Here is a 15,559-nt window from a genome sequence, read left to right as displayed (position 1 = left end):
CAGCTTTTTTTAAGTTCACTGTGCTTGGAGTCATCCATGCATGATGCATATAGGAGTCAAATTATTTGCAAAGAACAGAATACTTTTTCAACCGTGGTTAAACTTAAAGTGCAGTGATGATGAGCTAGAATATGGCAATTTCCTTTAAGAACCACCAGGCTGTCGTTTGAATAACTTGCAATGTGCATTGGTTTTCTAGGGGGAAAAAAAGACAAATTGTATACTTTTCGGAAAATTATTATGAAATTCAGAGAAACGCTGAATTCAAAAGAGTGTCACTTATTTACCAATTCATAGCCACCCTACACTTGCCTGGCTGAGAACCGGAAGGGCGATACCATCTATAGTTCATTCTAATATTGTTGACTGAGAGAAAATTGAGGGCTTTTTTCCTGATGGAAGATACAACATCAACCCTCGTAATCAGATGGTGTTTTCATTAGGGGTGGGGAAACCAGTCCCTGAGGGAAATAGAGTACTCAGAGGTTACAGGCAGGCGGAGGAAAGAGACTGGGACCCCGACAGTGCAAGGCCACAAGCCTCCCTCAGCATTTCCTGGCAGCCTCTAGCTCTGCATTCCGGTAAGCAGCCACATTGCTTAGGTACAGGCTCTGTCATCAAAAAAGCCTCCAGGGTCAGTGCTGGCGGAGTCTTCTAAGGTGGCCCTGGGTTCACACCTTACTACTCCAGCTGTTTCCTTCCTCAGAATGGCCACTTGGAGTGTGGGCCATTTGCTCCTGACTCTTCTTTCCCAGCCTGTTACATCTGCCACTCTGTCACTCTAACCTTGCTAAAGGACCTTGGGCTATTCTAAGATTTCTATTCCAGTCACAGCCCCGGGCTGGCTGCCAGCGAGCATGGTGCTTTCCCACGGCTGAAGGCAGTACAGATATGAGATACATTCACACTACCCAACAGAAAGTATTTAAAAAGTGCTCACTCTTGGCTGAGAAACCCAGTGGGAGGGGCTAGCATAGTTACACAGGTTCATGCCTGACACAGTCTGCCGCAGATCAAAGAGCAAGATGGTTTGGATCTTATAAAGAAGCTGTAATGAAATGTGTTCTTGACCATGTGCTCATCTCAGTCATTCTTCCACTTGCCTTCTTGTCCCCTCCCTTCCGCATAACTCTTGGTGACCAACACATTCACCTTCCTGAACCACATCCAAGGATCTTCTCTGTGAATCCTTACCCATGGATCCATTCACATGTCCTGAACTCTTTCTCTGTTACACATCGCAGTTACCTGTGGGATATCTCTCAAGTGTTCTGGTCTTTGCTACCTTTTACTTTTAGAATGTGCTTTTCTATAGGTGAACAGTTATTTTGGCTAACCTATATCACTGTATTATTACATGCTATAAACTGTGGGTGGTTTGACTGATCAGAGCTTAGCTCAGACATATGTATATATGAATTACCGGACTGTATATACCAAGAGATATGTAACTCTTGGTATTTGTATGGGTGTTTCTGCTTAGGTATCTGAATTCTCCATAGATGTGAATGTGTATTTGTGGGTGTGTGTGTATGTGTGTGTGGTGGCTCAGCCAACAGCTTAGAAAGTATGACCATCCACCTCCAAAGTTCCCCGTTTATCAGTTTTAACACTTTTGTCTTTGATTTTGCTTTATTGTTATTGTGTTGTTTTAGACAGAACCATATTCTGTTACTCAAGTTGTTGTGACCCTTTTGCCTTAACCTCCTGATAGGATTATATGCCTGGCTTTTGATTTCTGATTTTTTTTTGTATAAATTACATGTAATTGACAATTCTCCATTTTAAATTTTACAATTCAGTGATATCAATTGTTGTCATCAGTGTTGACATCAGTGACTAACATTGTTAGGCACACAACAATCATGATCTGGTCCCCAAGCTTTTTGTCATCTAAGAGAAACTCTAAATACACAAAGCAATACCTCCACAGCTGTCCGCCAGTCCCTGGCTGTGGAGAGTGGGTGAAGTCCTAAGTGAATGTGTTTGTTGACATAATGCAGCTGTGTTAAGGACACCAATGCCTCAGGCTCATGTCAACGACAAGGCCAAGTATGGATATGGATTCTGACAACAGTCAGCCTTTAGTTAAAAGCAGGGCATGCAAAATAAGTTCCAAGCCTTGGTCCTGGATGCCTGTGTACTCACATGCTCCTGAGACTTCTCCCCCTACTGATATCAGCTAACCTGTCTCTTCACTCATGCTGTATATAATAGACTCACTAAGTATCCAGCGAGTCTCCATCCACGTGCATAGCCTCCCAGACCCCAGCTTTATTCCTGTCTGACATTGTTAATCTCCCCTTACTCCCAGTCAGATTTCCAGGGACAAGCTTCAGGGACCATGGTACTTGGTAACCTCTAACTTACTGTATGTCACTATGAATTTACCCACTCTAGAAATTCCATATAAGTGGAATCAAGCAATGTCTGTCTTTTCGTGTTTAGCTTATTTTACTTAAGGTTCATCCATGTTGTAGTATGTATCAAAACTTCCCCTTATGACTAAATAATAGTATTTCATATATGCAGATGCTCCTCGGTTTACAATGGAGTAAGATCCCAAAGAAAACATCATGTATTGAAAATACAGTATGTCAAGACAGACATAGTAGCACACATCCATCATTCTAGCCCTTATTAGGGCTGTGGCAGGAGAATTAAGAGTCCAACACCAGCTTACACTACATAGCATATTTGAGAAAAACCTGGTGACATGAGATATCCTCCTCCTATCTTAAACAGAAAATGGTATGAGTCAAGATAGTATTTAATACATCTGTCTTAGTTGAAGTCTCTATTGATGTGATTAAACACCACGGCCAAAGCAACTTGGGAAGAAAAGGATTTATTTGGCTTACACTGACATATCACTGTTCATCAAGGAAGACAGGAACTCAAACAGAGCAGGAACCTGCAGGCAGGAGCTGAGACAGGCCATGGTTGGAAGCTGCTTCTGGGCTTGCTCTCAATGGGTGGATAAGCCTGCTTTCTTATAGAACCCAGGACCACCAGCCCAGAGATGGCACCACTCACATTGGGCTGGGCCCTCCACATCCATAACTAATTAAGAAAATGCCTTAGAGGGTTGAGTACAGCCAGATCTTATGGAGGCATTTGCCTAATTGAGGTTTTCTCTTCTCAGATGACTTTAGCTTGTGTCAAGTTGACATAAAACCATTCAGTACAATTGACCCCTTGTCAACTTGACACACAGACACATCACTTTTAAGCCACAACCTTTCTTTTATCCTCAAGGTCACACATTAATACCAACACCACAATATAAAACATTTTACAGACTTAAAAAGTAACACATTTGTTTGTTTGTTTGTTTTTTAAATTCAATCTCTTTAAAAATCTCTTATGAAAAGTCTCTTATGAAAACTAAAATCTCTTTAAAAATTCAGTCTCTCAACTGTGGGATCTTATAAAATCAAAAATAAGTTAAATATTTCCTTACTTCAAGAGGGAAGAACCAGGGTACAGTCACAATCTGAACAAAGCAAAACCATACTCCAACAGTGTAAATAGTTCAATGTCCAACAACTGGTATTCACTCATGGTCTTCTGGGCTCCTCCAAGGGGCTTGGGTCACGTCTCCTGCTCCGCCCTTTGCGGCACACACAGCTTGTCTTCAGGGTTCCATTTGGCTCCACTCCACCATTGCTGCTGTTCTGGGTGGTCATCCATGGTTCTTGCATCTCCAAAACGCTGGGGACTTCTACCACAGCTGAACTTCATCAATAGTCCCTCCTGAGCTCTCTTCAGGGACTTGAGTCCTGCCACACAGTGCCAAGCCTCAGATGATCTCCATGACCCCTTCATGCCTTCAAAGCCAGTACTACCTAGATGACTTACACTATCAAGTTTGGCTGCCAACAGGAGGCACAACCTTGGCCACTTCTGGAACACAGCTTCTATGTCTGACTCTGAGGAAACAGTTCCCGAAGACTTTACCTCGGTGGTGTTGTGTTCTTGTTAATCTTGTTCAGCCCCAGCTAACCAGCATTTATTGCCCCCAAATAGCAAACATTTCATTTTAGTGGTTCTGATATCTTGTTAATCACAGCCGATTCTTCAGCTCCAGCTAGCCAGAAATACAGATTCTTAACTCAAATGGCCTTGTAGAATCTTTGCTTCCCTGTGAAACCTCACAAGCCAGGCCTCTCCCAAGCTCCTACAGAACAGCTCACTGGGCGCTCAACACTCAATGATTTTTCTAACCCAAAGTTCCAAAGTCCTTCCACAGCCCTCCCTCAAACAGTATGGTCAGGTCTGTCACAGGATACCCTCACAATCTTTGTAATAATTTGTCTCACTTAGGGTTACTATTGCTGTGATGAAACACCATGACCAAAGCAACTTGTGAAGAAAAGGGTTTGTTTGTATTATATTACTGTATCACTGTTCATCACTGAACACCTAACCTAGTGAAAAAATGTAGTTTAGCCTACCCTATCTTTAATGTTCACCTTAGCCTGTAAGAAGGCATTGAGAGAACTACATTGCATGCCGCTGAACTGGGAAAGATCAAAATCCACAGTGTGTATCATTCGTGGACTAGTATAAGTAAAAAAATCATAAGCCAAGTCATTGTCATTTGGGGACTGTATGCTTACCAAATTTTTCATTTCTTCATTCATATATTCATAGACAGGAGCTGTTTCTATCTTGAGACTGTTTTAAATGCTGCTCTGTTAATGCCAGCACCTGAGCATCTAAGTCCTTAAGGTAAACTATCTTGCCTGAGAATAGAATATGAAAGTAGTTTGCATTTAAGACCAAAAATAGTGTTTATGTTTCAGTAAATGACATGATCTCAGTGGACACACAGCCAAGTTAATGCTTCTCCAGCCACAAGTATCTGTGAGAGAATAAAATGCAGAAGCTTCTGAACTCATGTGCATGACTTTGGTATGCAGTGGTGGTGGTGGTGGTGGTGATGGTGAAATATTTGCTGGGTATCATTTTGGAAATGACTTTAACTCCTTACAGAGTTCCACACTGACAATGATTGATCCGCCACTAGGCTTTGCATGCAGCAAACATATTCATTATAGAATGGAAGCCATTTATAAAGAGAAAACCTATGCCCTCATTTCCAAACTGAGGAGTTCCTTAATCTGCTACTTCTGGGAACTGGAGAGATGGCTCAGCTGTTAGGAGCACTGGCTGTTTTTCCAGAGGACCCGGGTTGAATTCCCAGCACTCACATGACAGCTCACAACTGTCTGTAATTCCTGTTCCAGAAGATCTGACGCTCTCACATAGACATACACCAACATACATAAACACCAGTGTACCTGAAATAAAAATAAACTTTAAAACCCTGCTACTTCTGAAGAATGTTTATTCCATTAGATTCTCTCCCAAGACAAGGGCTGGTAATGTTGGGTCAGGGTTTACTCTGTTGGCTTGCCTCTGATCCTCTTGGGTTGAAGGTCCTCCCGTTACCACGAAAGGTAATTATTGGTCTGGGTATTGTCAACAAGTATGTCTCAGGGACTGTAGGTCCCTACAACTGAGAAGTAGAGGAAAGCGCTGTTTGCCTATTCTAGTCCTCCTCCTTATTCCTCAATAATAGCTCTCCCATTTGGGAAGAGTAACACACATAGGACAAATAAGACTACAGTTTCCTGTGGACAGATAGAGGCGCTTCTGAATCTGGTCTAGTCAGGGAAGAGAATGCTTTTGTCCCTCCTGGTCTGCATTTCTCCTGCCTGTGTTTCCCGTGTAATGCTGGAGGCAGAGCAGCTGTGTAATGACACACGCCAAAGAGGGGAATGGCAAGATGCCATGGAGGATGCCACAGAGGATGCAATGCCAGCATGTCTGTGCACCCGGTCACCACCTCCCTCTGAAATTGTGGCTACACAAAAATTTCGTGTTTGCTTGCAGGGGTGTTCCTCTCTAGGGACATTACCCAACATGCACCTAACGCCAGATTTAAAGAGTTCTTTCAAGCCACTTATGTCAGAGGACGCTTGTGTGCTGTGGGCAAATCAAATTCGGAGTCAACAATACAAAGATAATCTGGACGGTGGTACAAATTTGAATTTCTCAGCATATATCCAAACAATGAAGAGCAAGAAAACCAAATGAAACTGTTTGAAGCCCACAGCGTCCCTGTTTTAAAAAGTCAAACTAATTTTGTAAACAGGAAAATAAACCAGAGGCCCCAGCTAGTTGCCTCCCACACTCCCACTGGAGTGAAAGAGATCAACTGGCCTGAAAATTATTGTGCCAGCAGCATAGAAGAGCAGAGCTGTGGGAAGCCTAAGCTAGATCTAGAACCACACCAGGGAGAGGAAATGTGATGACGCTGAGAACTGCTTACCGCTTGTCCTCTGAGAAGGACCATCATAGAAAGGCATGACAGCACCATGAAGAAGGTCAAGAGGAAAGCAGGCGACCTCTGGGAATATTGCAGTGATTGAGGAAACTTCCCCCCAAATCAGAAGAAAATATAAAACAAAAAGAAAGTGAAAGAAACCATCCTTTGCTACACTGACAAAAGAGGGCGCTCTTGGACTAGGAATCCCACCAGCACCCCAAACCTCGGGCTCTGAGAAGTGGGTACCAGTCCTCATCTGAACAAGAGCCCTAAAATAAAAGCAGAATAAATCCCAACCATTCAACGGAGAGGCTTCTCTCTCCTTAATAATGGCAGCATAAAAGAGAATGACAACACCCTACAGCCAATCACTGCTTCTCCTACATCTGTTTAGGGTGTGCAAAACACTGTCAATCCGAAATTCAGAAACTTCCCCCTAAAACAGACACCAAGTGAGGAGAGATGAAATGAGGATTGATTGAACTCAGAAGTTAACTAAAAGGTGGGGAAGAGAAGGAGAAACACACTATCTTAAAATTTTAGCAATAAATGTATTGAAGGATATTTTTTTTAATACAGAGAAGCTCTTCAAGATCCACCCATTCCCTCATTGCAGTGTATGGAATCTCATGGCTCTGGCAAATGACCTTAGGGCCGTTCAACAATGCCAAGCTGTGCCTGGTATCGTTGCTCTTAGCACCATTATGGGCAACCACTGGTTCAGAAACACAAGCATGGAAGAGGGACCCACAAGTAAACCGTCTAGAACAAAAAACAACAACAAAAACCTATGGTGCACCTGAGCAAATGATGTGGAGACAGAGGACTCGGTGGAGATCCCACGGTCCTTTAAACGGAGCAAACAGGGAGGAGGACTAGACAAAAACATTCCCTAAGTGTTCCCCTCTCCCCCTCTCCTTTTTCCTTCTCTTTCAGAGAGTAGTGTCTTCTGTCAATCCATCTTCTAGAATATTCGAGATCCTACTATTTCTCCTCATACGGACCGTTCCCTTTTGTTCTCGTTTCCCCCCTTTCTCCTCACCCACTCTCCCAAATGGAAACTGTCACTCTGGGTCTAAAATTCAATCAAAGCAATGAGGTGCCCTTGACTCTGTCACCTCTGATGTTCCTCTTATTCAACACTGAGGGACTGTTCCACCAGCTGTTGCCTCCTCTTCCCCCTGCAACCCTGAAACCGTGCTATGTGTCACACACTCCCTCCTCAGCTGTGTATCAGGCTCCAATTAGAACAGGCCCTTCGAAGCTGCTTTCACTAAGAAGTACCAGCTCCTCGCAACAAGGTGACAGAAAGCAGGAGAGAGCCTGGCATCGCCACATGCTCTGCACGTGTCTCCTGTGCATGTGGGCATGTGAGAGTCACTCAAGGGTGGCTGAAAGCCAACCGTCCTTAACCTGTCTCCTTGCCCTTTGAGGTTAAGGCACAATGGTAATGGAAACTAAGACATCGTCACCGAAATGTCTTCTGTTGGATTCCAGGAATGGCAGAGCCTTGCAAGGCAGACCACCTGTTAGATAAGGAAAGTTATTCGCCACAGAGACTGGATGCTGGTGTCTAAGAACCAGGTTGTCCCTTCAGGTGGTAAGGGCTTTATTACATCATCTCACTGACACCTAGAGACTAGACAGTCATCAACAGACCACACCCTGACCGGGACAGCTCTTGTCCTTTGTCCCAGTTCTTACTCTAGTTCCACCTTCAGCTCACGTACTCCCCTGAAGGTAAACTGGGGCCCTGGACCTGTCCTCCTCATCATGAATGTGTTGGCTATATTTCTTCTCTCTGCTTTTTGTTATTACTCCCTTAATCATTATACTGGGGTGAGTGAAGGGCTAGTTTTACTGAGGCAGCTAGAGCTGTGGCTTTTGACCTAAAACTCCAGCTACACGATCTCTCAGAAACTCTTGGATTCACGTACTTTTCTGCCATCACATATGCATGCCTGAGTTCTGGCTTCTTTTCCTTCCTCTGAAATAAAGGTGAAATAAAGCTCTCTTCAACCTTTCTTTCTGTGCACATAGCTGCAAACTGAACATACAGTCATGTAACACAGAGAGGCAGGGATACTTTCTAAATAAGACATCAGTAGGTTGATTGGGTCATAAGCAAACATCCTGCCATATTTCCAAGCAAACTTAGATGGGGGAGGCCAGTCACGCCACACAGCCTCCTCGAAGTTGAGAGACTTTGTGAATAGGAGACCACACACCGATGGCCTGAGACAGCATCATGTTCTCCAGTAAACGCCTTTTTAAAGTAACGGTTATATGCTGAGATAATCTCTTTTAGTATGCCATAGTTGAACACCTAAGCCAGGAACACCATCCTTGTCCTCATCACCGAGTGCTGTGCACGGTGCATGATCGCATGCACTCCACTGTTAGAAAACTTGCAGAATAGTGGGTTTGTTTGTACTGGTACCCACAAATGTGTCAGTAATGATTTGCACTGACACTTCCACAGCTACAAATGTCACTAACGAAAGGAACTTTTCAGCTTCAATTATAATCGTATGGAGCAGACTGAAGAGATGGCTCAGGGGTGAAGAGCACTGGCTGTTCTTCCAAAGGACCTGAATTCCCAACAACCACATGGTGGCTCTTAAGCATCTATAGTGAAATCTGGCGCCCTCTTCTGGAGTGCAGGCACACATGCAGGCAGAACACTGTATACATAATAAATAGATAGATAGCTAGATAGATAGATAAATAAATAAATAAATCTTTAATCTTATTATTGGTATATAACTGTATACATTTCCCAGGCCCACCTCATGGGTCTGATTCATATGACCCAGGGGTCACCTGAAACTTAGTATGTCTGGAACTGGCTCTGCGTCTTCTTTTCTAGTCTACCTCTCTTCTTCCTACTGTTCATCTCCAGTTCAGCCTCCCATGGCCTTGGGACCATCCTTTCCTTTGTCTCCTGTACTAGGTCACTCACAAATTCAACCCTAAATGTGTTCTGGATGCCTAGGGTGTGCATGTGTTGGTCATGGGACTGCTCACCACAGCTGAGCTTAAAGACTGGGAGAAAAGCATGTCCCGTGAGTGAACATGACTTTCCTTCCATCTTCACTGTCATCCTTTTATTCCAATAATCACCCCTCTCTGCAAGCCAATTCCTCTTTTCCTGTCTCTTGAAAGATTTCCCAGAGCTGGAGCGGTGGTGCCCAGCTTTAAGCCAGCTTTCAGGAGGCAGGGGCAGGTAGAGCTCTGGGAGTTCTAGGCCAGCTTAGTCTGTATTGTGAGTCCCAGGGCCAGCCAGGGCTACACAGTGTGACCCTGGGGAAGGGAGAGAAGTGTGGGTCTGGATCTGAAACAAGTGAATCAGCCAGAGCCTCCCTTTGTTTGCCTTCAGTCCCCTCCACCTTCCCCGTGTCTGGAATTCCCTCCTCTTATTCTCTCCCCACCACACTCCACCCCCACCCCGGCCCCAGGCTGCTTCCTACTGGTCCCTTGAGGTACGCCTCTAACCCCAGCCTCCCTTTGATCTTCCTCTGCCTTCTTGTATGTTTTGGGCTCGCACTGCTTTACTTGGCATCTCTTTCACCCACACTGAGAGCTGCATAAATTATCATTAGACGCTAGAGACCAGATTTATGTGGAAGAAAAAATGATTGCTTGTCAGCGCAGTATCTACATACACCACCTTCAAACCTGGACATTTTATAACCTTCTAGGGAAAGGGAACGTGCTAGGGTTACTAGGGTGTGTGTGTGTGTGTGTGTGTGTGTGTGTGTGTGTGTGTGTGTGTGACATGCTCATAAAATGCACATGTGCATAGTGCTTGTCTCTACAGATAAATTGGGTGTCATGCCTGAGGCAGCAGCCACTTTTCTCTTTTAAATTAAGATTTTGTTGTATTTTTAATTGTGTGTTTGCTGGAGGGGGTTTCTATGTGCACAAGTTTGGTGCCCTTATAGGCCAGAAGACAAATGATCCCTGGTGCTGGAGTTACAGGTGGTTTTATGCTGCCCAGCATGGATACTGAGCTCTGAGCTCAGCTCCTACGTCAGACTATTCACTACGGAGCCATCTCTCTAGTCCCACCTTTCTTTTTTTTTTGAGACAGAGTCTTTCACTGGCCTGGAATTTACCAAATAGGCCAGTCTGGATGGCCAGCAGGCCCTAAGGAATGCCTGGCTCCCCAGGCCCCCGCCCATAGCACTGGGATTGCAAGTACATCCTACTGTGCATATGAGGTTACAAATTTCTGCTTGGTGCAGCAAATGCAAATAATAGACCTTCTTGTGATGGCTCTGGACTTTAGCTCATGATCTAGAACATAGAAATATTTTATTAACTGATATTTGCATGATTTTCCTTATTGAACACTCAAGAATTAAAGGATTCTGGAGATGTGAATCTCTGGCATGATCTGTCATACACTAATCCAACCTCATTCCCAGCTCCCTGCCTTCCCTTCTCCACGGAAGTTAGAAACTGTAAATCTCTTCTTTACCCACCTTCCTTGCACTATGGTGACACATGGTGGTCATGTGTCATACCCTCAGCCAATGATATCTAAAAAGAACTCTGTAAGCATTCTGGGAAGACTACTCTCCATATGGCCAAGACAGGCACATCTGGTATTGCTTCTGTGGCCAGCAGAGGTTTAAGAGAGCTGCCGCAAGTGTGTGCCAGTATAAGTACCTTCTCTTTAGTCCCATAAACAAGAAGAGTATCACAATTGTCAGTCAGTAGGGAGACTATCCCAGGAGGGCCTGACACAGGCAGGCAAGCTTGCTGCAGGAAAGCAGTTTCCTGTTGACCTCCAAGAGAAAGCAAGAAGAAAAGCTCCAGACAACAACAGGGTCCCAGTGGCTTCTGGAAACTTAGGGCCTTGGCGGAGGAACTGAATTGTGCCAATCATCGATGAGCTGAAAGAGGAGCCTGAGCCTCAGGTGATACACAGCTGATGCAGCCAGGTGATTTCATAAGAAGAGCTCAACTAGCCAGTGTGCAGACTGCTGGTCTCAGAAACCATGACTGTCATTTTTTAGGAGCTGAGCTTGTGAGAATTTGCTACATGCGGTGATACTAGGACAGTTCCTGTCTGCCTGAACTGCATGGCCATAGGTTTCATAACCACCTTCAACTCCTGACGCAAGAATTTTAAAACTCCTAGCCCTGGCTGTTTCTTCCTCTCAACCAAGGTCAGCAACCACTATTCTCCAGACACATTGAAGTCAGGAAAAAATAAAAATAATAACCTACATGTGTAAGCCAAGCCACACAGCAAGCTTTTCTTGTACTTGCAGCTGAAATTATTTCCAACTGACCAATTAGACCTTCAAAAGCAGTCTGAGCAAGTTCGCAAATATTTCTAAGAAATATATGATGTTTCCAGATAAGAGAGAAATATCTACCAAAAAATAAAAAATAAAAATCTATTGCCATGGGGGATGGGGCGTGGAATGGGACAGAAAAAAATCAAGATATAGTTCAAATACAGAGTAGTTAGGCCAGGATAGCTATTAGGGGGGCTCAGAGAAGAGGCACAGCCTCTTGACAGTGGGAGAGGAAAAGGGTTGCATTGCAGAGTTTGGCTGTGCAACAGGATTACAGGGGAGAAGAATAAACTGCTTGGAATCTACTTGCAGAGAGAGTTATCTGTCAGTCAAATCACGAACGACCACAGTGTTTGGCGTGAGGCCTGGGAATTTGCTGGATGCTTTGGCAGGTGTGGTGTGTCCCACTCAAGGGACAGAGCAATGGAAATGTTTGTTCTTGTCATCTAGGGAAAAACCAAAGGCGTACCTCAGACACAGCAGCCTCAAATAAAACCAGAGAGAGTTGCTATGCAGAGGGAAAAATCTAGGTCAAGGTCCTTCAAGAATGTATTATGCACAGCAAATCCAAGAAAAGAAAAATGGATTTGACAAGAAAGGAAAGCCGTTCAGCCTTTGATATGGAATCTTGGGAGCTTCAGGCTGGGTCCACCTATGTTATCTCTCCTGTCAGATTATGGTCCTTATAGCCCAGAAGTCACTCAGGAATTAGAGAAAGTCATTAGAACTGCCCTTTAAAAGAACAAATACATTGATGTAATAAAATGTGAGTTCAGAACTAGGACCCAGAGGAAAACAGTAATGCAGAAATTTGATTGTGACGAGATCAACCTGATTTTCCCTGCTGACATGTCCCATCTTTTTGAGGTTCACAGAAGCTTAAAGGGCTAGAAAAGAGTTCCTTAGGGACAAGGAGTCCTCTGCTCACTTCAGAGGGAAATGGCTCCAAAGTTCCCAGATTCTGGAAAAGCTGCTTTAGTGGCAGCAGTTACTGATCTTACCTAAGGCCTGGGACTTGGATGTTTTTGTTTTTCAGTTTTTGAAAAAATCAGATTTACAGAGATTTCATACACATACAGTAAATTCACCTTTCTCCACCAAGGGTTTGGTGAAGATTGACAGCTACATAGGGCGTGGCCTTCCCTGCAGGGAAGACATTGTACTTACAGCTTCCCCAAACTTCTCTCCTTCCCCTTTTGACCTTATCCCTTTCTGGCCACAGCTTTCATTTCTGTCCCTTAGCTCTAGAACATCACATAAACAGAATGTAAGAGAGCAAAGCCCTTTGTGTCTGGCTTCTCGGCTTTAGTGTGATGTAAGGCCAGGCTATCAAAGCTTTGGTTTTTGTGTTCACTGATAACTTCATCTTTCCTTCTAATTTAAGGTTAAGAGGATGAACATCAATGTTTTTACTTATCTTAACAAGCTCACTGAAGTATGGCAGCAGTCCCCAAATTGAACCTAAAGAGTTATGAGCAATTTCTTCAGGAATCTATTTTGATGGGTTAGCTCAGGCAATTTGCACAGCATAAATAATAATAATAATAGTCTTGATATTCATATAGTAGTATACATGAATGCTGTCCTATTGATTAGCATCAGTAAACAAGGGTTCCTGATTTTGCTCAGTGATAGAGAACTTGTAAAGCATGGACAAGGTTCTAGGTTCAATCCTCATCATCATGAAAAATGAACAACATAGAATTAAATCATAGATTGTGAGACTGAAAGGAGGCTAGACATCTATTCTGACACCATAGAATTTCACCCTTAGCAATGGGTTTAAGACTATCCAGCCTTCCTGTGATCTTAGATCATCATTTCCCTTTATGTGACAGGTTATAAATATATGAAGTTAGCCCATGACAGTAATGGAACCTGAGGCAAGCTGGAGAGAGGACAGTGGTGCCCCATCCATGACCATTCAAACTGAGAAGACAAGTACCAATAAAAACATGTATGTGGACTTGACTCAGACCTGAGCTATTATAACGAGATGCCTTTTCTAGAGTAGCCTTTCAAAGCTTCCATCTAGCTGAAAAAAAAAATATTCTAAGACCTCCTTCTTACTAATTCCATGTATTCCTGCCTTCCACCTGCCCACACAACTTCTCTTTGTTGTATGGTTTCTTAAACTCTCAGCTCTTGCTTTGAGGCACTCCTGTTGGACAAGGGGAAGTGGCAGGGGTTAAAAGGGCTCTCCCTTAAGAGCTTTGAACCTCAACAGATGAAAATTTGCATTATGACCAGTTGTGAATTTCTGTAATGGTCCCTGTTTGCAGCAAAGATAAGCTTCTTTTATGCAGCTTAAGAGCTACACTTATCCTACACATAACTGCAGTTAGGAATTATACCGGTTTAGTAAAGCAGTAGTAATAGGCTCTCCTATAAGATCTGTGACTGTATTATCCCTGAGTAGTCAACTAGGTTTCTAGCATAAGGTATGGTGTCCCTCCTATTGATCTGGCTGTAAGTCCAATTAGACTGCTATTGGTTCCTGTCCAGGAATGTGTGCCATTATTGTATCTTTAGAAATATCTTGCCATGATGGCATGTTAGAGTCCAGAACACACCAAAAGAATAACCTCAGGCTCGAGTAGCATGTAACCAACAAGAGGCATTTATTTCTGAAGAAGTCCAGCATGCTGGGGTTACCATCTTTCAAACATGGCAATGACCCCGAGGGGAGCTCGAAGGGCCCTTTTTTAATTCAGAAAGGGAAATTCCTACTGTGGCTATGTGATCTTGATTGTGATTGGCCAGTTCCTATAGAGGCACCATGACTCTGGTCAAGACTTACATTCTTTTCAAACCCGTAGTTAAGCAACTTTATCTTCCCCAGGCCAGATATTGGCTGTTTCTGATTGGTTGCCTTTTTTCTGTGGTTCTTCCTGTGACCCTTAGTACTGTTCTGTCTAGGAAGAAAATGAAGGCTGTCATGGAGTTGGTCAAGCTTATTTAGCCAGGCTTTTTCACGCCATTGTTGTAGTTCATAGGCATCACAAGCAGATAGGACGATAGATTGCATCCATCCCTTGACAGCTTTCACAGTACCTTCTGGTATGTTGGAAGCGAGACCACAGGAAGGAGACTTTCAGGTCAGATACAGCTCAAGTATTCCAAGCCCTGTGTCTGAACTGTGTGGTATCATCAGCAAAAGGAATTTCCCTTCAACCTGTAAGAAGCCAAGAGCAACAGCAATAACTTATATTGTTTTGGGAATCATTTGGACTACTCTAATCAACTAGAATGGAAGTCTCTCATAGCAGGTATTAGGTTTTTGTTAGATAATCTATGGCTCTTATGAAGTGCATTGTCAGCTTAAAGGGTACAGTCTTATATACAGATAATATTATTTATAAAATAATACAGATAATAAATACACAGTTACATATGATTTGAATAGGAATGGCCCCACAGGCTCAGATCTGTAAATGCATGGTCATTAGGGAGGGGAGCTAGTGAGAGGGATTAGGAGGTGTGGCCTTGGAGAAAGTGAGTCATTGGCTTTAGGGTTTTGGAAGCTCGAGCCAGGACCAGAGTTCCTCTCTTCCCGCTGCCTTGGCTCCAGATGCAGAACCCTCAGCTTCTCCAGCATCGTGTCTGCCTGCATGCTGCCATTCTACCCACCATGAGGACAATGAACTGAACCTCTGAACAGTAAGCCAGACCCCGTTAAATGCTTTCCTTTATAAGAGTCACTGTGCTATGCTGTCTCTTCTCAGCAAGAGAACATTGGCTAAGACTGACACACACACATATGCAATAGTAGGTAAATCTAACATGATATAATTCTTTGATGCTTTGTCAAACATCCTTCGTGTTATTCGCCCCTCTTCCTTTTCTCTCTTTCTGCCTTGAGCTCCCTCTCCCCCTGCCCCAGTCAAATCTCCATTCTGGGTTTTTCCCA

The sequence above is a fragment of the Psammomys obesus genome, unplaced genomic scaffold, assembly GCF_907164565.1.
Source record: "Psammomys obesus unplaced genomic scaffold, mPsaObe1.curated_primary_1811, whole genome shotgun sequence".
In the NCBI taxonomy this organism is placed as follows: Eukaryota; Metazoa; Chordata; class Mammalia; order Rodentia; family Muridae; genus Psammomys; species Psammomys obesus.
The sequence above is the reverse complement of the archived record's forward strand: the minus strand, read 5'-3'. Positions refer to the sequence as shown.